Here is a 23753-nt window from a genome sequence, read left to right on the forward strand (position 1 = left end):
CCATTTCATTGGAATAGAGCCGAGGGGGTGTGGAAACCACCAGCCCTAAAAGGGAACAGGCATTCCTGAATTTGCTCCCAAATGTTGCCTTTTGGCTTGCCACACCCACCTCCCATCTTGTACCCAAATAAACCCCAAATCCCAGGCTCCATGAGAAGATGGGCAGAAGATCAGAGGAACTGAAGAGTGGAATGGCAGAGAAGGAGAGAAGAGAAGGAGCTTCTGGACATTGAGAGGAGTTAAGCTGGGGACGGTTGGAGAGGAGATCAGCCGCAGAATGGCCAAACTCCAGGAGAGGATCATCTTCCCACTTCATCCCCTTTCCAGTTCCCCATCCATCCTGTTGGGAGCCACCTCCACCATTCAATAAAACCTCCACATTCACCATCCTTCAAGTCTGTGGTGTGACCTGATTCTTCCTGGATGCCAGACAAAGACCTGGGTACCAAGAGGGCACTAAGCTGGTTAACACTTAAGCCATCTGTAGACAGCAGAACTAAAAAAAAGCACTGCAACATTCCTATTGGGGATTCAGGAGTCACAGGCACCCACTCCTAGACACTACCATGGGGCTAGAGTTCAAAAACACTTGCCCTGGCTCATGCATCTGCCTGTCTGCATGCTACCCCTTCCATAAGGGGTTTGAGTGCATGGTGGCTGAACAGACAAATTACACCCCTGTTGCATGTCATGAGAGGGGGTTCAGGGAGCTCACCTGTTTCAATATAGTTTCAGTGTTCACCTGAGTGGCTATTCAGGCTGTTACTCCCTCAGGGAGTAAATACCCCATACAAAGACTTCCCTTGTGCTGAACCCTATTCAGAACTTCCTGGAACCATGCAGGGTAAGTACAATCTCTGAGCACCTCTCAATCATTCTCTTATTTGGATCAAACATCTCCAGTTTAAAAATTCCTATGGTAGATGAGACAGCTTGCCTTGCTGGTCATATCTCTTTATCAAAGTTCAAGAATTCAGTGCCCCTTTGAGAGCATGTTGTTGCCAAGAACTGACTATGTCCCTCCAGCTGTGATCTCCTTGGGACAGAGTTGGGCTGGGTCATCACTTCACTTGTTCTGAGCCACATATTCTATTCCAAGAGCCTTAGCAGACCCTTGTCTACAGGACAACCCCATCTCACAATTATTTTGGATACAATTGGTCCTTATTAAAAACCCACAATTCATTTTTATGAATGCCATTCATTCAGCTCTTCCCCTAAAAACATTGACTTTTTGGACCTAAGTGCAGAGCTTTGCACCACTATCTTTATTAAACTTCATTTTCATATTTTTTTCACCAACTCTTCCTTTTAAATAATTATGTGTCCTTATTCTCTTTGATATAGCTTATTTCCTTCCCACCTTTTTGATATTTGTCAATTTGATCTATAAGCCATCAATGTCTACATCCAAGAGTTTGTTGGAAATTGTTAAACTAGATAGGCCTCAGGTCCTCCTGCCTCTAACATGTTTGAGTTAATTAGAATTTGAGGCATACAGCAGTCATTTAATTGGTTATAAGTCCACTAAACTGTCTGATTTATAGAATATGCCATCTTCAACTATTCCAAATAATCCAGAAAGAGGGAATCCTTCCCAAATCATTTTATGAGACCAACATCATCCTGATACCAAAACCCAGCAGAGACTCAACAAGAAAAGAAAACTACAGGCCAATATCCATGATGAACATAGATGCAAAAATCTTCAATAAAATACTGGCAAGCCGATTGCAACAGCACATCAAAAAGCTTATCCACCATGATCAAGTAGGATTCATCCCGGGGATGCAAGGCTGGTTCAACATACGCAAGTCTATAAATTTAATTCACCACATAAACAGAACGAAAGACAAAAACCACATGATTATCTCAATTGATGCAGAGAAGGCCTTCAACAAAATTCAACAGCCCTTTATGCTAAAAACCCTCAATAAACTAGGTATCAGTGGAATGTGTCTCAAAATAATAAAAGCTATTTACGACAAACCAACAGCCAATATCATACTGAATGGGCAAAAATTGGAAGCATTCCCTTTGAAATCTGGCACTAGACAAGGATGCCCTCTCTCACTACTCCTCTTCAATATAGTACTGGATGTTCTAGCCAGAGCAATCAGGGAAGAAAAAGAAATAAAGGGTATTCAATTAGGAAAGGAGGAAGTGAAATTGTCTCTATTTCCAGACGACACGATTGTATATCTAGAAGACCCCATCGTCTCAGCCCAAAATCTCCTGAAACTGATAAGCAACTTCAGCAAAGTCTCAGGACACAAAATCAATGTGCAAAAATCACAAGCATTCCTATACACCAATAACAGACTTAAAGAGAGCCAAATCAAGAACGAACTGCCATTCACAATTGCTACCAAGAGAATGAAATACCTAGGAATACAACTAAGAAGGAACCTAAAGGCCTCTTCAAGAAGAACTACAAACCACTGCTTGACAAAATAAGAGAGGACACAAACAGATGGAGAAACATTCCATGTTCATGGTTAGGAAGAATCAATGTTGTGAAAATGGCCATACTGCCCAAAGTAATTTACAGATTCAACATTATCCCCATCAAGCTACCAATGACCTTCTTCACAGAACTGGAAGAAACCACCTTAAACTTCATATGGAACCAAAAGAGAGCCCGCATAGCCAAGTCAATTCTAAGCAAAAAGAACAAAGCAGGAGGCATCACACTAACAGACTTCAAGCTATACTACAAGGCTACAGTAATCAAAACAGCATGGTACTGGTACCAAAACAGAGATATAGACCAATGGAACAAAACAGAGGCCTTGGAGGCAACACCACACATCTACAACCATCTGATCTTTGACAAACCTGACAAAAACAACAATGGGGAAAGGATTCCTTGTTTAATAAATAGTGTTAGAAAAACTGGCTAGCCATGTGCAGAATGGCCCAGTCCCTGGGCCCCCTTCCTGACACCTTACACTAAAATTAACTCCAGATGGATTAAAGACTTAAACATAAGACCTAACACCATAAAAACCCTAGAAGAAAACCTAGGCAAAACCATTCAGGACATAGGCATAGGCAAGGACTTCATGACCAAAACACCAAAAGCATTGGCAACAAAAGCCAAAATAGACAAATGGGACCTAATCAAACTCCACAGCTTCTGCATGGCAAAAGAAACAGTCATTAGAGTGAATCAGCAACCAACAGAATGGGAAAAAATTTTTGCAGCCTACCCATCTGACAAAGGGCTGATATCCAGAATTTACAAAGAACTAAAACAGATTTACAAGAAAAAAACAAACAAGCCCATTCAAAAGTGGGCAAAGGATATGAACAGATACTTTACAAAAGAAGACATACATGAGGCCAACAAGCATATGAAAAAATGCTCATCATCACTGGTCATTAGAGAAATGCAAATCAAAACTACATTGAGATACCATCTCACGCCAATTAGAATGGCAATCATTAAAATATCTGGAGACAACAGATGCTGGAGAGGATGTGGAGAAATAGGAACACTTTTACACTGTTGGTGGGAGTGTAAATTAGTTCAACCATTGTGGAAGACAGTGTGGCGATTCCTCAAGGACCCATAAATAGAAATTCCACTTGACCCAGTAATCCCATTACTGGGTATATATCCAAAGGATTATAAATCGTTCTACTATAAGGACACATGCACACGAATGTTCATTGCAGCACAGTTTACAATAGCAAAGACCTGGAACCAACCCAAATGCCCATCGATGATAGACTGGACAGGGAAAATGTGGCACATATACACCATTGAATATTATGCAGCCATCAAAAACGATGAGTTCGCGTCCTTTGTAGGGACATGGATGAATCTGGAAACCATCATTCTCAGCAAACTGACACAAGAACAGAAAATCAAACACCACATGTTCTCACTCATAGACGGGTGTTGAACAATGAGAACACATGGACACAGGGAGGGGAGCACTATACACTGGGGTCTGTTGGGGGGAGTAGGGGGAACAGCAGGGGGTGGGGAGTTGGGGAGAGATAGCATGGGGAGAAATGCCAGATATAGGTGAGGGGGAGGAAGGCAGCAAATCTCACTGCCACGTATGCACCTATGCAACAATCTTTCATGTTTTTCACATGTACCCCAAAACCTAAAATGCAATTAAAAAAAAAGAATATGCCATCTTCTCATATTGTAAAATTGGGATAGAATGTTGTCTTTTCTACTGTTCCAATATCATTCCTGTTCTTACAAGAGAAATTTCTCAAGGATTGCTAGACTTTAATTATTCCTTCATTATCATGAGCCTTGGGGCAGAGTTTACCCAGGCCAGGAGATGTAAACTCATTTAGAATAACTTTCAGTTGTCTTTTAGTAAATATATGCATTTTCTGATTATAAAGTTACTGAACAAAATTGGAAAATGCAGAAAAGTAAGAACATTTTATTTATTTATTTATTCCTCTCAGCAAGGCAGTTTACTTCTACAGAAGCGTGCGGTGCATGGATGGAACAATGGCTGCTGCATGCTTGGACAAGGGGGGAAGGGATACTTATGCCTGACACGAGTCAGGATGGAGCCAGAGGGAGGGGGAGCAGATGTGGACTACTGATTAGAGCCAGTGGAGAAGGTTGTTTACTGGAATTACAAGGAAGTTAAACTTTAAAATAGAGAATTGAAGAATAAGAGAGCTGAACATGCTGACATACTGATTCTTTTAAGAGAAACTTGGGGTTCACTATAACAATCCCCCATCTTGAGTATTTACAGTTTTCTTTTTTTTTTTTCTCTTCAAACTTCCTTAACATGTCTTGGCTTAGTTGTTCTGTTTGTTCTTCTAAAAGAAGTAGTCTATCTGAATAGGGTGGAGGAGGGGTTGGGGATATTTTAGTAAGAGTAACCTAACCCTAACCCTAAAATCACCAATAATCCTACCTCCTTAAGATCCTTCTGTTACAATACTTTTGTGAGTTCTTTCAGAATTTTTCAATGAACATGCAGACATAGACATGAATGTATTAAGTGTATATGTCTATACGAACATAAGATTGAGGTCATGCTGGATGTATCGTATCCTGTTTTATTTTGCTTCTTAATTATATAATGAACAGTATACTTTGAAAAACATAACTTTAATGGCAAGTTGTACTCTATCACACAAATATGCCACAGTTTAGTTGACTAATTAGACTTTTAATAACTGTTGAATGTTCTCATTCACAAATGGATGCATTTTTCTAGTTATCTCTGTAGGATACATTTTTGTAAGTAGAAGTATTGAATCAAACAATATAGATTTTCAAAGATTTTAACATAATTTGCCAAATTGCCTTTCAGAAATGTCTTACCAGTTGGTAATTTAACATAAGTGTATAAATAGTCATATCCCATCCCCTTAGCCAATTTTATGTATTCTCATGTTTAAAATTTTTGCCAATTTGATGGGCAAATAATGTCTTATTTTCATTTGCATTTCTTTGATTACCAATCATGTTGTCATTTCAAAGTTTATTAAATATATATGATGCATATGTTATAATTGTCTATTTGTGTCTTTTGTCTCTTTTGCGTTGTTTTCCACTTTCTGATTTATGAGAGTTTTTACATATGAAGGATACTCATTATATTTCTTGGAATATTTATTAAGTTTCTCACTTGCTTCAGTTTCTTCTGTAAAATAGGAATGATTCTATTTACTTTGTGAGACTTGTTTTATGGTTAGCCATTGCAACGAATGAAGTCTCTAACACAGTGCCTGGCACATGGTTGGTGCTCAATACGAATGGCTATGACTACGGTTGTTATTCAACTCAACTTGTAATCCAATGGATATGGCGATCTAGGCATTTCCCCCACAGCCCAGATCTCTGTGCAGGAAGCCCTAATACTAAAACTGCCTCTGGGCAAACAAAGGTCCAGTCACCTTCTGCCTGTAGGAGTACTCACTAGGTTGGCTGAGCTTTTGAAGGATGACTTCAGCTAGAGGACACAGACTTCAGTGCCAACAAAGAACTAGCCCTATATGCCTATGGAGTAGATGCTATCACTATTCCCCATTTAACAATGTGGTAACTGAAGTGCAAGGGGCTTAAAGAACTAGATCAAGGTCAAGAAGTCACTGAAGAAAACCTAAGTGTGCAGCATCTCAGAAACCAGCCATATTAACTTGAGCAGATCTGCTCTCTGGGCTAGGGTTTCTTATCCATAAAGTGAAGCAGTTTTAGTAGGCAATCTCCAAGATCCTTGGAATTCCAGCAGTCTGTATTTCACTTAGAGGATCTGTAGGGCCCAGTCATTTACCAGCCCAAGTATAGCCCTAAATTTACCAGGCATAAAATTTATTAAATTACTTTACAATTGCCCAAGGGCATTTTGTATCCTTTGCAACTCATGGTTCTGTTACTTACTTTGTCAATGAGAAGAGGGTTAGGAGGTACAAGATCAAGCCTCCTTATTTGTCGGACTAGAGTTCTACTTAAATCTCTTCTGTAATACAAAATGCATGTACTAGCTCACAGGTCCCTCAAACTCAACATGTCCAAACTGAACTCAGTTTTTCCCTTCTAGAATAGCCTCCTGTCTCCCTGCCATAGCATTTCTCACGGTTTGTAATTATGCAAGGCTTGGCGGTATTATTTGCTCTATATCTGTCTCCTCTAGGGAGTTTTACTAATCTAAGAGGTGAAAGGTGGCCCTGAGTGTAATTGTGCATTTTGATCTTGCCTCTATTGCAGAGTGTTCCACACCATGTTGCACTTGTTAGTTTACTTATCTCTCTATGGCCAAAGACTAGAATCCTTGGGGACAAAAAGCAACTTCTTTATCTTTAGACCTCTACTTCCCATAACAAAATAGCTGCTCAGTATTTTCTGAGCTGATACAAAATAGGTGCTCCTTAAAAAGTAGACAGCTGAAGAAAAGACTGCTCAACTGAGAAGCCCAGTCATTACTGAGGTCAGAGCCCACACCCTGACCCATCTCAACACCAGCAGAGCAGCAGTGGGCAAAGACACATCATACAAGACACTAAGAAAGCTTCCCTCCCTAATTGATGACCCTTCTAGCCTCCCACTGTGTGAAGGAGTAAGAACCACTTCCCAACATAAAGTTGCCAAAAACCAAAGCAGGTAACCAAAATAATCAAACCCTATTAGGCCTCACACAAACTTGTTGGAGACCATCTTTTCTATTGTAAGAACCATCTGAGTTTCTCAAAAGAGAAGCCAAAAAGAACTTCAGGAGATACTGAGGAAACACTGGGGAACCATAGTCCTTCTCGGGCTGCCCTGGCTTTAGCTGCCCCTAGTATTATGTCCAGCCCTTGGTAAACGTCTAACCCAGGTGAGGATGCAAATATTTTCTATTAATTCCTTGAGGCCTAGTTGAGGCAGGCCAAAGTGTTCAAGAGAACTTAATACTGAGGGATCATAGCAAGGCAGCCCTGATTGAGAGGCTTCTTGGTATGCCCCTGACCATGATCAGGCTCAGGCCCCAAATGGCTGGTTTTCCTTTGACTTTTTGGTCCACTGTCCTTTAGTCCAGTCTGCTGCTATCACAGAGGATGTCAACAAACATCTGACTATGATGGGGTGGCTGCCTCAACAGGGACTCCCTACTCTGCCCTAGTCTGGAATCAGACACTTTTCCAAGAAGTTCTGGTTCTTTTGAGTGGGGAGTTTCAACTGATATCTGGTTGCCAGGTCAGCTCATTGTCAATAGGGTGTCTATATTTCTAGGTTCTTTCAATGGACAAAGATAGAAGCGCACACACACCCACACACACACGTACCCACCCCAGATTTTAAATTGTAACTTGATAATGATACTTCCAATTCAATGTTCTTTCTCTCTTCCCCCATTTTATATTTATATCACTTTTCTTCCAGAGTGAGAACTTTAGTTTCTAACAACATTAATGAATTTATTCTTTACTCATTTCCATAACACACAAAAAGTAGTTTTGGAGCTGTTAGCCCTACAAATACCATTACCATCAACAAGCCCATTCAATTGAGTTCCAGCTTGATTGGAAACGGGAGTACTGCTTCATTGCTGCTAGTTGAGGATGGAATTCTAGGTTCTCCACTGGGCCTGTTGACACGCAGGGCTTCTTACTACTGATGGACAGAGGTAGGAATTCAGACTCCCCACCAGGCTTCCACTAATACATCCCTGGTCCAGATGGGGAAAGACACCTCATTACTACCCCGCTCACAGGGCCTCCTCTGATACTGCATAGGGGCAGGGTTGATTTCTGCCAACAGGAGATACCTTCAATAACGCCACTCAAGCAGGGAGTGGACAGAGCACTTTATTACTGCTGTTCAGAGGTAGAAATTCTGTTTCCCTGTGTGGTCTCCCCTGACGCCATTGAGGGTAGCTTTGTCACCACTGGGTGATGATGAAAATGTAGATTCCACTAAGTGTCCTCTGACACCACTGCAGCAAGAAGGATGGGACTTCTTGTTACCAATGGTCTACCTGTGCCTTCTTGCTGACACAGCATGATGGCAGCCTCTTTACTGCTGGGGAGAAGGGGTTGAAAGTCCCAGCTCTTTACTTGGCTCTTGTGGTGCTTTGTTTCAGTGTGGCGAGGGTGGAAGTCTAGGCTCCCCACCCAGTCTTTGCTGGCTGGAATGGGTTGGGGCCATAATTATTTCCTTGATGTTTGGCTCAAGTTGAGTGACTATTGTTCAAAAGTTTTGTCTCATGTGACTGCTCCTTTCTGGGTCCTTTGACTGAAGAAAGCAGACTTTTGTGGGAATTTTCTTTTTGCTTATACCTATTGGCCTTTCCGCAATGCCAGATTCTTCACTCTCAAGTGCAATATATGAGGAAAAACAAGAAAAAAGAAAAGCGGTAAACTCACTGTCATGTCATCCCCAGGTTCTGGAATGCCTCCTCTCCGATGTTCAAAATCTTCTCATGTTTGTTTTATATATGGTGTCCAGGATTTTCAGCTGTACTTAGGGAGAAATGTCATGTCCGCCTACCCCCATTATTGGAAGTGTGTAATGAAAAAAAATCCCATTTTTTTTCCCAGTAACCAGAAGTCTCAGTGTAGCTTTAATTTGCATTTCTCTTAATATGAGTAAGTGGACCACCTTTTTATATGTTTCAGGATAACTTGTGTACCTATTTGAGAACTATCTGGTAATAATGTTAGAATTTTTTTTTACTTTTCTCTCTCTTTTTGTCAATTTCTGGAACAACCTTTATTTTCAGCATAGTCGTCAGCTCGTGCAGGACTTCCAATTTGCAACTCTCTCCCCTGGAACAGTGTTGGGGAAGTTCTCACTTCTTTACCTCTTTTTCCTGCAGGTCTTTGGAGTGAGCAATGCCAGTTTCTTGAATGCTGATGCCGATGCTGAACGGAGGTCACAGGGAAGGCCTCTGTCCTCAGCACTGGCAAATAAAAGTAGGAAAATGAAAAAAATAAGAGGCTCATGACATTGAGAGTGAGGATTTTCCGTGATTGAGTTGACTAAATCCCTGTTGTGTCAGCACAATTACACAGGAAATACACTTTGGGCTTTGTGAAAAAGGCTGGTTAAATTTTTTAAAATTTAATAACAGTCAAACCATGTAAAGGTTTTAATGGAAAATACTTGTGGCTGAAATGCCTATTAAGACTCTAAATATCATTCAAGGTCTGATGAACATGGCATCCATCATCAAAGAACCCTATGAGGGTTTTTCAGTGTCTCCAGCCTTGGTTTGCCAGTGTTGGTCTGCATCAAAATATTACAGATGTTGGCTCAGTGGTCTCTATTAGGTCCCATGTATTGCTAATTTTCTATGTTTCCAGGTGACTCTCATGTACAGAATTGAGAACTACTGGTTACAGGATCTATCTTACCTCCCTCTTAGCACTCCCTTTCCCTCTAACTCTATAGCCAGTAGGACACATTCATAGCTCCAGAAGTTTCAAGACTCTGAATCTTGCCTTCCATGACTTGTTCTGCCTGGAACATTCTTGCCTCTTCATGATGGTTGTACAACTGACTAATAGCCATTCTATCTGGGAACCATCCCCTGCTCAGTAGAACTGACTCCTTTGGAGTCCCATGTAGACGTTTCTCCCAGTTTCTCCTCCACTTTTATCTCTTGGAGTCTCTCAGGATAATGTTCCTTGAGGGCAAGCACCATGACTGATTCATCTCTAGAACTCTAATGCTTGGCATTAAGCATGGTTAAGTGGATGGATACAGCATGCTTAACCTTGGAGATTTTGGAAGAAAAACAAGAGGAATAACATGGTGTATTACTACTACTATGTCCATAGTTTTTGTCAGTGCAATTTTGTTTTGCTAAGTGTAGTTTCAGACTCTAAAATGTCAACAGTTAAATGTCACTTGAATCAGCAGAATTGACCCACCATGAAAAAAGATTGGTTGGCTTTCCTCTTTTTTAGAGAAACCTTCCTGGGGATTGCTGCTTGGTGGGCTTGGTCACTTCCTCATGGGATCAATATCTCACCAATTTTGTTCTGTAGAGCAGTGTCGGGCACTTTTAAACACTTTTCACTATTATTTTCAGATCTATCTTTCTAAGCTAGATTCTGTTTTGCACTGCATCAGTCCTTTCTCTTAAACTTAAGGAAGCCATACCTTCTTTTCCTTTACATTTGTTTTTATATTTTGTTTCCTGAATTAATGCCAAACAATTACATTAAAAGTTTGAATAAAAAATGAAACTATTTGAAAGACTATATCCACAAATATGGCCAAGGTCTTTTGCTCTGGGAGATATAGTCCCCTTTATCAGACATGATCTTCTTTTCCACCATATGACCTTGAATTTTCTTTTGCCTATATTCATCATCACTCTTTCTGTAACTTGGGAGCTTCTTTTACCTTATATCTACACTGTCACTTCTGTACAGGCCTAGACAAATTGATGTGTAGTACCAAAGGGAACATTCTATGTGTGGAAGGAGGTCCAGCGGGCCTTTCCTAGACTGTGCTCAGGTTAACTACTTATTCAAAGGATCTTTGCAGACTTTACTTTTTTCTCTCTTCTTCTCAATTTCTGGAATTGTTTGTTTCTTTTTTGTTTCCTTACTTCAATAAGCAATGCTTGGTCCTGGCTTATATTCTTACCCAGGACAATGTCTTCTTTTTCCCTTAGGCATATAAAGTAATTAATTCCACAAATATTTATTGAACTCAGAGTATCTTACTTCAGAATTTTCTTGAATGAGTAGCAAGACGTTCTCAGCCTTGGGAATGCTTCCTTTGCTGGGAACACCTTCCACTTCTCCCCATTAATCTGGCAAATTTCTTCTCAATCAGATTTCTACTTTGTCATCATATCACCCTGTAACATCCCTTACCTCCCCGTGCTAGGTTAAATATCCTTTTGTTTTGTGTTCCCGTGCCACCCCTCCCCAGCACTGATTTGCTATCTGGAAATGCCAGTGGACTTGCCTGTTTCATCTCCAATAAATCATGAGCTCCTTGGTGACAGGGATTATGTCTTGCTCACCACTATACCGTTAGTATCCTGTACAGAGTTTTATACTTGGTAGTTCCTTGTGTCAGTCAGGATTCAACCAAAGAAACGTAACAGTAAGATACACAGATATAGCATATCACTATCTATCTATTTTTCTATCTATCTGTCTCTCTAGATAGCTAGATATAATATGTATATGCATGTGTATATCCTATAACTACACTATTATATATACTACATAATATATATTATATACACTATGTATTATATACAAGTTGAGCATCCATAATCCAAAACTCTGAAATCCAAAACTTTTTTAGCATGGACATGATGGTCAAAGGAAATGCTCTTTGGAGCATTTTGGATTTTGGATTTTCAGATAAGGGATGTTCAACCAGTAAGTATAATATGAATATTCCAAAATCTGTAAAAAATCTGAAATCCAAAATGCTTCTGGTCACAAGAATTTTGGATAAGTGATACTCTGTGTGTGTGTGTGTGTGTGTGTGTGTCTGTGTATGCAAGGAAGTGGCTTATGTGATTGCTAGTCCTGGCTAAATAAGTCTGAAGTCTGCAGAGCAGGCAGCCAGGAAGGAAAGATTACAAGCAGGCTAGCAGGCTAGAACTTCACAGGCACAGGCTGAAGCTTGTTATCCACAGACAGCAGTCGGGAGAGAAGATCATGGACAGGCTGAAACCCTGTGAGCAGGAGCTGTTTGGAATCTCTGCCTCATAGAAGGCCTACACTCTCTTTCTAAAGACTCATCTGATTAAGTCAGGCCCATCCAAGATCATCTCACTAACGTTAACTTAAGTGAACTCATTAAGAAATGTAAACATATCTGCAAAATCCCTTCTACCATAGCACCTAGATTCCTGTTTGAGTGAATAAATGGGGATGGTAGCTGACTTGCCATGAGTGTAAAGTATCTGACACATTAAAAAGCCATCACAGGGCTCAATAAATGATTATGGAAGGAAAGGAAGACTGGCTAACTGAGTGAAAAAGCTGGGTTGTTGAAGACCAAGGTCAGATCAAGTATGTATAATCTTGCATTTGGGCATGACAATGAAATAGGAAAACTATGGAACCACTTAAGTCAATGGAAGAAAATGAAAGTACATAGAGTCATTTCTGATAAATCCTGTGCTGGCTACAGTTCTGCACTGACAACTGACTTAAGGCTTAATTCCTGAGTTTGATCTTCCTGGCTTCCAGGCAAAGGCCTCATGTCAGCAGTTTGACATGTCTGTAGGGTACATATGCCACAGCCAAGCCAGACCCTGGAGGTTTCTGGACTAGGCCCACATTCTCCCACATCTGCTACTTTGCTTCTGTCTGCTGCCTGTCTCTGTCAACCCACATGTTCCCTTTCGGTCCTTGAAGTCCTTCTTTTAGTACTGTCTTAAATTCTTCCCAGTCAGATAACATTGCTGTCCCCAAGGGAACCCTAGCTTAGGGCATTAGTCTTGTAGCTATTTCAGCCCCTAAGCATGCTCTGTCTCTTGTTTATTTGTGGTCTTGTCTTCTCATCCAGTTGGACTGCAAGCTCTAGGAAGGTGAGCATGGTGCCCTGTGCTTCTCTGTGTCCCCTTCAGAAGGTCTACACAGAGCAGCTGCTCCATAAATCCTGGAAGCTTTGAATTGAAACAAAGAGTTTAAAATAAACTATCCTTATTCCTTAAGCTGCTGGATTCTGTATCACATGTGTAAATTAAAGACAATTTGTCTTCTAATTAGGTCTTAATGAATTGCACTTGACCTTTGAGGTCTATTTTCAACCTTGAGAGCAGACAGCAAATGTGTAAATTCCAAGGCTTGATTTAATCATAAAATCACTTCCATTTGTCCAGCATTTTGCAGCCTTCAAATTACATTGCTGTTCCTTCTCTCCCACAAACTTGTGGGATAGGTAGAGATTCACCCTATGTCACAGATGAGAAAACTGATTCAGAAAATTCAAAGCCTCTGCCCAAGTTTACTCAGCTTGTAGGAGGCAAACCAGGGATTCCAACAGGGGTCTCCTGACTTCTGGTGCAATGTGCTTCTCCGAAAGAGAATGGGTGAAATCACTCATTAGGAAGGCAAAACTAAACACTAATCATTAAAGGTAATGAAGATTTTGTTATGGGACTTTCTGTCAAGTGGAAGCGAGCTCCTGCCTTCTGCTATTTGCCCTCACCCAGACCTTTCTGCCCTACCATCAGCAGGGTCTTTTGGGGGGCATTTCTCAGTGCTCACTGGAACATCGTGAGACATTTCCCAATATTTGCCAAAAACAATCTGCATGTGATTTCTGACAGCAATTGCTCTTATTTGCTTGTGGTGATTTTTATTTCAGTTCTTGGCTCTTACCATAAAGTGTTTTGACATGCATTCTTACAAAATTAAGACTGGAATGTAGAGAAACTGGGAGAGCAAGAGAGAACAATCATGGCTTTGGTCACCAGACTGTTGACAGCAATTCAATATCTGGTAGCTCCATATAATTGGTCATTTTCTTTTCAGCACTGGAGTCCACTAACCTGTTCTAGACTCTGCAGTGGTACTTGGGGTAAATAAGATGGAAAAGACCATTACTGCCTTGGTCATAGAGACAGCCACAGCTGGATTGGTTATCAAGGGACATAAAGATTTGTCTCTCTTTGTTGTAATTGAGCCTTATAATGTGGAAGCTTCCTCATATTTTCATCATACCTTGTGAAATCCTCCTCAAACTTTCTGTCCACATTTCACATTCTCTGGGAGACCTGCTCAGATTACCCAGTCCTTGCTTCAGCTAACTGGGACATCACATTACCTAGATTCAGCACTTCATGATAGATGGGGCCCTTTATTCAGGCCACAGAATTTCACCTAGGTCTGACCGTAGCCTTACGAGGTAAGCAGAGCTATTATTCCTTTCACATCCATTGTATAGTCAAGGATCCTGAGAGCCAGAGGGGTTATATGCTTTCTTCAAGGTCACACAGGTAATACAACTGGTATAATTGAAATATCTAGTCTCTGTAGCCTGTTCCCTGCTTTGATCACAACCCATGTTCTGCTTATCATATAAGACGACATGTGAGTGTTCATTGCTGTGTCCTTGAATGTTAGATGAGTGATTGTCTCTCTCCATTTGGTCCCAGGGCCTCTCTCTTCAAGTGTTCTCTTGTGATTCAGTAGTTTAGACTGAGCTTCCTTACACAATGGTGAGTGTTTTAAAAGTAAAAACAGAAGCTTCTATGGCTTCTTAAGGCTTAGGCTTACAAGTTACAGTGTCACTTATGCCACATTCTATTATCCAAAGCAAGTCACAGGGCAAGGGGAGAGCAAATAAACTCTACTTGATGGGAGGAGCATCATGTGTATATAGGAAGGGGAGTGATTGGTGACCATTTTTGTAGGTAATCTACCACAGAAGGTATTTAATTAATTCCAGTGGTCCGTTTTGCTAGACGCAAGGGTTGGGAGATGCAGAGGAAGAGAAATAATGAATTAATCGATCGATGAGCCAGAGAGTGGCACATGACAGAAGAGAAGAGCTGAGTCAAAGAGGTGGGTTGGGCCAGATCAGGTGGGCCTAGTGGGCCCCCCTTAACAGCTTGAGATTAATTCTGAAGACAGTAGACAGTTTATAAATGATTTCAAGGACATAATAAGGTGTACGTTTTATTTTTGAGAGAGTTGTGTTTTAGCAAGATCTCCCTGATGTTAGCGTTGGAAGGAGGGCAGAGAAACCAGCTAAGAGGCTGGTATAGTGACAAAGAAAGAAGTGGTGAGGGTTCGAATCATGGAGGTAGCATAATAAATGGAAAGAACTCCCATTTGGAGGGTGTTAGGAAGGTAGTAGTACTTTAAAAACGTTTTGTAAACTGAGACTTGCCACAAACCAGACTGGCTAACCCAAAATCAAACTGGATAATCCATGAGGGAGGACTGAGGAGGAGTTTCGAGATAAATAGAAATTTGGTCTCTTTACCTGACTCCCTTTTCAGACTGCTATAAAGAACTGACGGAGACTGGATAATTTTTAAAGGAAAGAGGTTGAATTGACTGACAGTTCTGCATGACTGGGGAGGCCTCAGGAAACTTATGACATGGTGGAAAGCAAAGGGGAAGCAAACCACCTTTTTCACAAAGCAGCATGAAGAAGTGCTGAGTGAAGGGGGAAAAGCCCCTTATAAAACCTTCAGATCTCGTGAGAACTCACTCACTATCATGAGAGCAGTATAAGGGAAATCTCTTCCATGATTCAATCACCTCCACCTAGTCTCTCCCTTGACATGTGGGGATTATGGGGATTACAGTTCAAGACAAGATTTGGGTGGGGACACAAAGCATAACCATATCATTTTATCAGCTGTTACTATCTGCCAAACTTCACTTAATTATTTAAAATCTCATCAGAGAGGAAGGTATTTTTATGGCCACCAAAGAGAGTACAATCTAGTTCCCACCTTGCCTATATTTTTAGTGTACTCTCTGCACCAACATTCAGAGACCGAAACCTTGGTCATAAGTCTCATAAGTCTGTAAAATATTTTACTTCTTGTTTAACATATTTCTTAATTGGTTTTCCATTTTAAATGGAAAAACAAGTGAGTTTTACAAGAGCAATGGGCAACAGTGACTCAGTGTTTACCCCTCCTTGAGCCTGTAGCCCTGAAAACAATTAATCACAGTCCTGCTGGCTGGACATGTATCCAGCAGGGGGGCTGAGACAAATTACTTCCCCACTGTCAGCACAAAAGGGCTTATTGGAAGCCATTTCATCCAATCCAGTCATTTTAAGGTGAGTATGATGTGTGTGTGTGTGTGTGTGTGTGTGTGTGTGTGTGTGTGTGGTGTCAGATGGGAAGTCAGGGGAGGAGAGTTGCATGAGCAGTTTATGGAGATCCCAGAGGCAGAATTGTGTTGTTCACTAATCCTTGGCACATAACAACCAATAAACAAGAACAATTATGAAAAACAATTGAAAGTACTCAGGGCCAAGGTTTTCCTTGCTAGGAGGCAGGGAGATGAAGCTGTATTCTCCTAAGCAATGAAAAGTTGTTCATCTCCCATCTGTATCACTCTAAGTCTTGCACCAGGCCAATGTATTTAGACACCGATAGAATTGCAAAGCAGGTCAAGTATGGGAGAAAATCCCTGTCCAGATGGATGATGGTTTCTCAGGTGACCTGGCCTCATGTAGACTCTCACCCTAGAGAATGACACTTTCACAGATTTCTGTGGAACAAGCTCTGATGACTCGTGGAAGGAAAGCAGAAAAGTAGGCAAGAAAAATATTTGCATCTGCTACATTTGTCACATAAATCATGGGCCCATTATGTCTAAAGGGAGATCAGAACCATGTTTACAGAATGACTGTCAAGGAACGGAATGATTTAAGCACGTAGGCATCTGGTTTATTTCATGTTTGGTATTTTTCTGGAAGATTTGTTGTCATTGGGAATGACGGGTGTGCAAAAGCCTGGGAAAGGAAGAGAAAGCCCCTGGATCTCCAGTGAGTATGTAAAGGTAGCTGTCAGAGGGTGGACAGATGAGAGGACCTCCATCGAGTGGTTAGTGGGGTTGATGATGAAGCTCATTGTCATTGCCATTACAAGAACCTCCTGTGTGCCAGGCTCTGTGGTAAGCACTTTACATGCATAATCTCCCTTAATTAACTTTGCAGCTCAGTGAGGTGTTGTTGTTAGCTTCCCCTTGTTACAGATAAAGAAACTGAGACAGAGATAGTTGAAATAATTTCCCTCAGGATGCACGAGTGGTAAGAGGTACAGCTGGAATTCAAAATTCTGAGTATGAAAAGGGTTCAATGCATCTGTATACTTAGGCAATGTTTCACTAACATGACTCCATTGACCATGTGAAAGAATGGGGTCATGAGATCTAGTTCTACTAAATAGAAGCTGTGTGACGTTGAGCAGATGGCTTAACCTTTCTGAGTCTCAGGCTCTTTACCTATAAACTGGAATTAAAAATCCCTGCCCTTCACCTTCACAGGATGAGTGTAAGGCTATAATGAAGCAAATTAAAAGCTTTGGGACTGGCCAAGTGCCATATGCATGGCGAGTAGGAGAATAGGTTACAGACCCAGGATTCCACAAAACCCTCAGAAGGAGGGGCCAGGCAGGAGCTTATGACCCTAACATGACAAGGCTGAAGCAGATCAGGGTCTGCCAGATGCAGAAGGGGTCCTTAGAGATCATGTGGTCTGAACTCTCATTGTACAGATGAGGCCACAGAGGCTCAGAGAGGAAGGGCCTTGCTTAAGGTCATACAGCAGGCAATTTCTCATTTACCTTTCTCCAACATGAAGCATTTAATTTCAGTGCAGCCTTGCACAGTTCCAATCTCATTGAACTGCATACTTGCATGCATGATAATCAGTTCTGAAAATTATTACAATACAAACTGAAAGATAAATGACCATGGCATTTGTTAATACTGTAAACACCATTTGTTGACAAATGATAAGCTTTATCGATACCCTTAATGTATGTATTAGCAAGAACAATGTACCACAAAATGTTAACATCTGCCAACATAGTGCAAACAATTATAAGTAACTTTTTTTAATGCAGAAATTATGCAATAACAAAAGGTATCACTGCAAATTAATGTGACGCAGAGCCAGGTTTATAAATTTAGAGGCACAAACAATAATTTTATACAGAAAGCAAGCAAAAGTTCTTTTAATCATTGCTTCGTCAAAAATGACTCTCTGACACCAAATACAGGAGAAAGTCGGGGAATTGAGATGGTTATTAAATCTGACCTTGATCAGATTTTTATTATGTCAGAAAAAAGTGGTTCTTAAGAGAGAGAGAGTTGTCATGGGATTAGAGTCCATCTACAGTGAGATGTTTCCATGGCAACAAATCAAACACCATTTCCTCTGACTCCAGTCTCCTGCTTCAGAAGTATGAACTTAGCATTGAATAATTAGAGTGAGACACAGTAATGTTGTGTAAAGACAAAAAACAGAAGAATCAATCTGGAGGCAATGAATTATTTTAAAATGGCAATTAACCCCATCAACGTGACTGTCTGCAGCTCATGCTGGCCATGACAGGTCCCATGTAGGTATTTGGTTTTACAAATTGAAAGCATAATTTTTTTGTCACGCACAACCTTAATAAAAAGCTAAAGCCAAATCATAATTCTACCCAAATTAATGAAGTCTGAAACTTATAAATAAGGCCATAATAGAAATTCAGAGCTGTGTCCAAGTCTGCAGTAGGTGGTAACATGCGATACTCTACCTGAATTCTCCTCATGTTTGAGGGATCTAAAAACATACTTGATACTGGTGCGTGGTTAGTGTCCCACAACCAATGAGCTATCTAAATTCATAGGCTCCAATGTCACACTCCTAAAATCTTGGTGGAAAGTTAAACTCGTGCACACAAAACCACTTAGAACTTAGGGAGATACCTAAGCCTTTTAGCTCCTTGGTTGGCTTGCAGTATTGTCATTTAATTGCATTAAGGGTGTATTCTTCTTCCTCAGGAAATGTATCTCAGGAGCTAATCTGGTAGATGGCATCTGATGTTCACCGCTGTGTTGTGTTTTTCCCCAGATGTTTCCCATTTCTTTCAGAAATGTTTCCTACCCACAGGGAGAGAAGAGAATCCAAGATCCGTATTTGTGCCAGGAGAACATGTTGTCTCACCCATGTCGCCCAAGTCATAATGGGTGAACTCATCAACACAGCAAATCTGTTCCAAACAAGTTTGTTTCTATAAAGGATCTTGGGGCTGGGGGCTCTGTATGCTCCTGAAAACACAGTTTCATTCCTAAAACTCTTTCGTCTCATTTGGTGCTCACCCAGCTCACTGTCAGAGACCCCCTTTGCTGCAGAACTCCTTTCATGTCCCACAATGAAGTTTTTAGTTGTGTGTAGGCTGGGGAAATTTTTATGTTGATTTTTTACATCTACAGGAAAAACTTGTGTAATGAGACATTTAGAAAAAAAACCCACCAACTCTGAGAGCAATGGAAAAGGCCTTGCTGGTGGCCTAGATTCAAAGGCAAAACTTGGCCTATTTCAATGCAGTTTTTTGAATCTTCCTTGCTTCTTTCTATTTCCAGGACTCCTTTGGCCCTAGATCTCTATTGTGCAAACCTGTGCTGCCGATTGTGGGCAAGGAAGAGCAAGAGATTCCCGAAAACTTAGTTTAAAGGATAGGAAACAAGGGAGGAATCCAGAAGCCTCCTAACCATTCATTCTTTCATTCCCTCATTTATTATTAAGTAAATACAATTAGTATGCTTCCAGATACAAGGCATCTCAAGGTGTTAATCCAGAGAAGAGGATAAGTTCTGGAGATAGGCTGCCCAAGTAGGGCATATGAGCCCCTAATTGGAGGGCAATGTAGACTTGTTCTCATAAATATTCCTACTTTCTATGTCTCATTGGAAGAAAATGTTGAATTGGCTTGTCAATGGGAACAAATATGAGATTATGTGAGAGAAGCATTTCACAATTCATACGGCTATAAAAACTGGTCCCTCATCTTGTACAAATGGGGGAACAAACCTTGACCAAGTGATTCCCCAGCATAGTCTATGCAGAGCCAGATAGCTACTACTGGTTGATTATTGAACAGATAGTAGCAAAAAAGAAGAAATACCTCCATTCAAATTCTGGCTCTACCTCTTATTAGTTGTGTGACTTGGAGCAAGTTACTTCAATTCTTTGGACCTCGGTTTCCACAGCTATAAAGTGGCATTAATATCTGCTTCACTGTGTTGTTGCAAAGAGCACAGGAGATAAAATATACGGTACACAGTATAGGACCTGCCATATAACTTGACACACGTTAATGAGAATGCTGATGAATTGGATGCCAACTATAGTTTCTGGTTAGACTTTAAAATAGGGATGATTCTAAGGGATTTCTGATGATGGATCTAAGAGAAGTATTATTTAACAGACAGTATAAAATGGGTAGCTTATAAAAATTCACTGGGCTGGCATGACATTTCAGTTCTGTAGTACATTTTGTGGCTTAGAAAGGTAAGATAAACATTATTCCCACCTTCATTTTTCAATTCATTTCATTGTATGAAATCTCTTACATGCAAATTGTCAGATACTTAAAAAAATGAAACAGCCACTCACTTGGGTTCTTGACTTCTTACATTTGAACAGTGTCACAGTTTCTTTTATTCCAGGACAACTTAAAAGCCATCTTTATGTTAATGGTGAAATAGTTACTCTAGGTCTATTCTAATGCCTTTAATAATAGCTGGCAGTTAGAAAGGTGACAAATGCACGTGTCCCCAGGCAAATTTGTGTCTTGGGTCTTGGTGAGGAAATGTTTAGAAGAATTGCCTTTTAGTCAAATGGCTAATTGGCAAGCATCTTGGCACAGGGTCAATGACTTCACCAAAGAAGAAGACATGTTTCTGGAGAACATGTCATCCTTTGAGACCATTAGTGAGATCCAAGTGTCTGAGTACCCCTTCTATTGAGTAACAAGCAGCTGACAGTGCTCTGCTGTACCCCAGGCTTTCAGCATCCAAGAACTTGAGCTTGAGCATTATCTTCTATAGATCCTTCCTCACTCACCATCTAAGATCCCAAACCTGGCTACCCTGTCATCTGTTTGATATTCAACCAAGAATGAGAAAAAGTCAAACTCTTCCACACCAGCCCAGCAGCTGGTGTAGTTGCAATGAAGTCCATGTACTAGTGCACATGGACATCATTCAGAAATCTTTCTCCCAGCCTCCACATAGTAGGTCTTAACTTGATGGTGATTCCTTGGCCTACCAGCAGAGCAGAAGTAGCACTGAGATATGAGGCAATATGTTTTCAAGGGCAGGCTGCCAAAGAGTAGGAAGTTACAACAGACAGGGAAGGTGGAGACACTCAACTAGTGCAAAGCTCATACTTTGATGCTAGAAATGCACCCCTGTCACACACACACACACGCACACACCAACACAAGGTATCCCTTCTTTGGAGAAAGGCACTATTTCTAGGAGGCCTCTGTTGACTATTCTTAGGGTCCATATAGGGTGGGAAAACCTGTTACCAATTCCCACGGAGGTAAGCAAGGTGACATGCTAGAAGGAAGGCCGGACAAAAAAAAAACAACATTGAGCTTGGGCATCCCCATGATCTGATAGTTCTCATAAAATGGTGGAAGCTGGGGACTGAGTTCCAAGTCTGACTCTAACTCACTGTGTGACCTTGGGTAAGACCCTTCCATATGTTTCAGGAAGAATATATTCTAGTCTGTGCTTTGCCATAAGAAAATCTAACTGTGAGACTAAGGGAAAGGCCCTTTCTTTTCTGGGCCCATTCCCTTTCTGTAAATGAGTTGTTACTTTTAATTGATAAAATGTTTACTCTTATTTTCAGAGAGTGAAATTTTCCTTTTTCAAAATCAATTTTTTTGTGGAATCCAAATAGATTTTTCAAAAGTGGGGGCAGAGATTCCAATGTTCCTGCCATATCTAAAAATCATAGATATTCTTGAGGGCCAGATCTGGGTACAGGACCCAGCATGTGGTCATGTTCATTGGTCTAAGGTGTTGAAATCAGTGGCATTCTGGTCACTTCCCAGGGGTTCTCAAGTTTGGCAAGTGTATCTGATATGACAGTGTGCATTGATATCACACATCCTGGGAACAGAGGTGAATTCCGAGCCTTCCTCTCATGAAGTTGCCAGAGTCTATCCAGGCCAGGAATGAGGTGTTCATGTCATTGCTGCTACTTGGCTATCTTTGGTGGAGTCTGAAGAAGACTCCAGTCTGCTTTTCTCAGCAGTTGGAGCTTGTAGGGTGTCTCTGGAAGTCCCTGCTGAGCCCTGGAGGGTACAGCTCTTATTAGCTGAGACTGCCTGTCTGACTCTGTCAGAGCCGTGGGCCTTGCTGTGGGGAAGCTGGGCCAGAGTTGTTCACTAGGTATGGGGAAACAAAGCTGGAGAAAACCTCAGTGCCTCAGGATTTTGGAACAAATCCTCCAAGTGCTAGTAAGAGAACAGATGAAAATGAGATCTGTCTGCAGGCCTTGTCTCCATGGAATGATACTCCCTAGGAAAACCATGCTGTTCCTCAAAGGAGGAAGGCCTGGACTTTGGAGTCAGTCACCCCCCCAGGTTTGTCTCTGTTGACTCAAAGGGTGTTTTTCTGAGAGACTGCACTAGGTTGGGCCTCTCAGGGGGTGGTGGGTATCATGCACTAATGATGCAGCAGGATAGAAAGGAAGGAGTGAGCCTAGTGTGGTGGCACACACCAGTAGTCCCACCTACTCAGAAGGCTGAGGCAGGAGAATTACTTGAGCCCGGGAATTCAATACTGCAATGAGCAATAATCATACCACTACACCCTAGCCTGGGTGACACAGTGAGACCCTGACCTCCCCCGCTAAAAAGAAGGGAGTGGTCACAGCTCCTGGCACACAATAGATGCTGAGTTTATGATGGCTCTTACCAATTCCTTCCTCCCACAACCTACCTATTGAGCCAACACTTTCTAAAATCTCACATTCTGAAAGCTTCATCAGGACCAGGAAAGCCATATTTACAAAGGGTCCAGATGCTGCCTCGGACTCCTTCCCAACACAGCACTCCAGACAGCCACTCCCACTCCTGGAAAATTAGAAGTTGAGATCAATCCTTTTTGCCATACCTGATCTGGCCGACTAGCCTAAAGGAGTTATGGCTCCTGGTTGGTGATGTTCCAGGATGTCAGGCGAAGTAGGCTTTGGCCCTTCCTCAGATACCTGAGACCCTCTGTGGGTCCCTTTTCCAACCCACAGAGGTGGGATTTGTGGGGCACGTGCCTGAAGAGCAGGCCTAGGAAAGAGTGAGATGAGGCAGGCTGCTTCCCGTTGCCCACCCCTCCCACCTCGAGAGCCAACCAGAAAGATTAGTTCATCCAATAAAAGAGAAAAAATGATTCCTACATTACTCTTAAATGGGTGTTTATATGATTTTGAGTAACGAGAGCAATAATGATTATATTGCTCAAATAATAAAAATCAAGTGTTGCGCATCTGAGCTGATCATATGGGAAGCATCAGGCCTAGCAGCAGGGGCACTGAGCAAAGAGCTGCTGGGGACCCCTGCCATTGCTGCATGGGGAGAACAGCCATGGTGGAGAAACCTCATTTTCCTTGGAGGAGACCAACCCAATTCTGCCCTTTCTTCGGACACCTGGTTATTTCTCATATGTCTTCTTAAAACAAACAGAACAAGATAAGGGCACTTGATGACAACAGCCCGATGTGCATCTGTTTTGAAACAACACTCTGGGACTGCCTTTGGAGTCTCTGACACCACCAGGGGGAGGGAAGGCTGAGGGTAAATGAAGCTCTG

The sequence above is a fragment of the Aotus nancymaae genome, unplaced genomic scaffold (assembly GCF_030222135.1).
Source record: "Aotus nancymaae isolate 86718 unplaced genomic scaffold, 86718_ANA_hifiasm-v0.15.2.pri h1tg000004l, whole genome shotgun sequence".
Classification (NCBI taxonomy): domain Eukaryota; kingdom Metazoa; phylum Chordata; class Mammalia; order Primates; family Aotidae; genus Aotus; species Aotus nancymaae.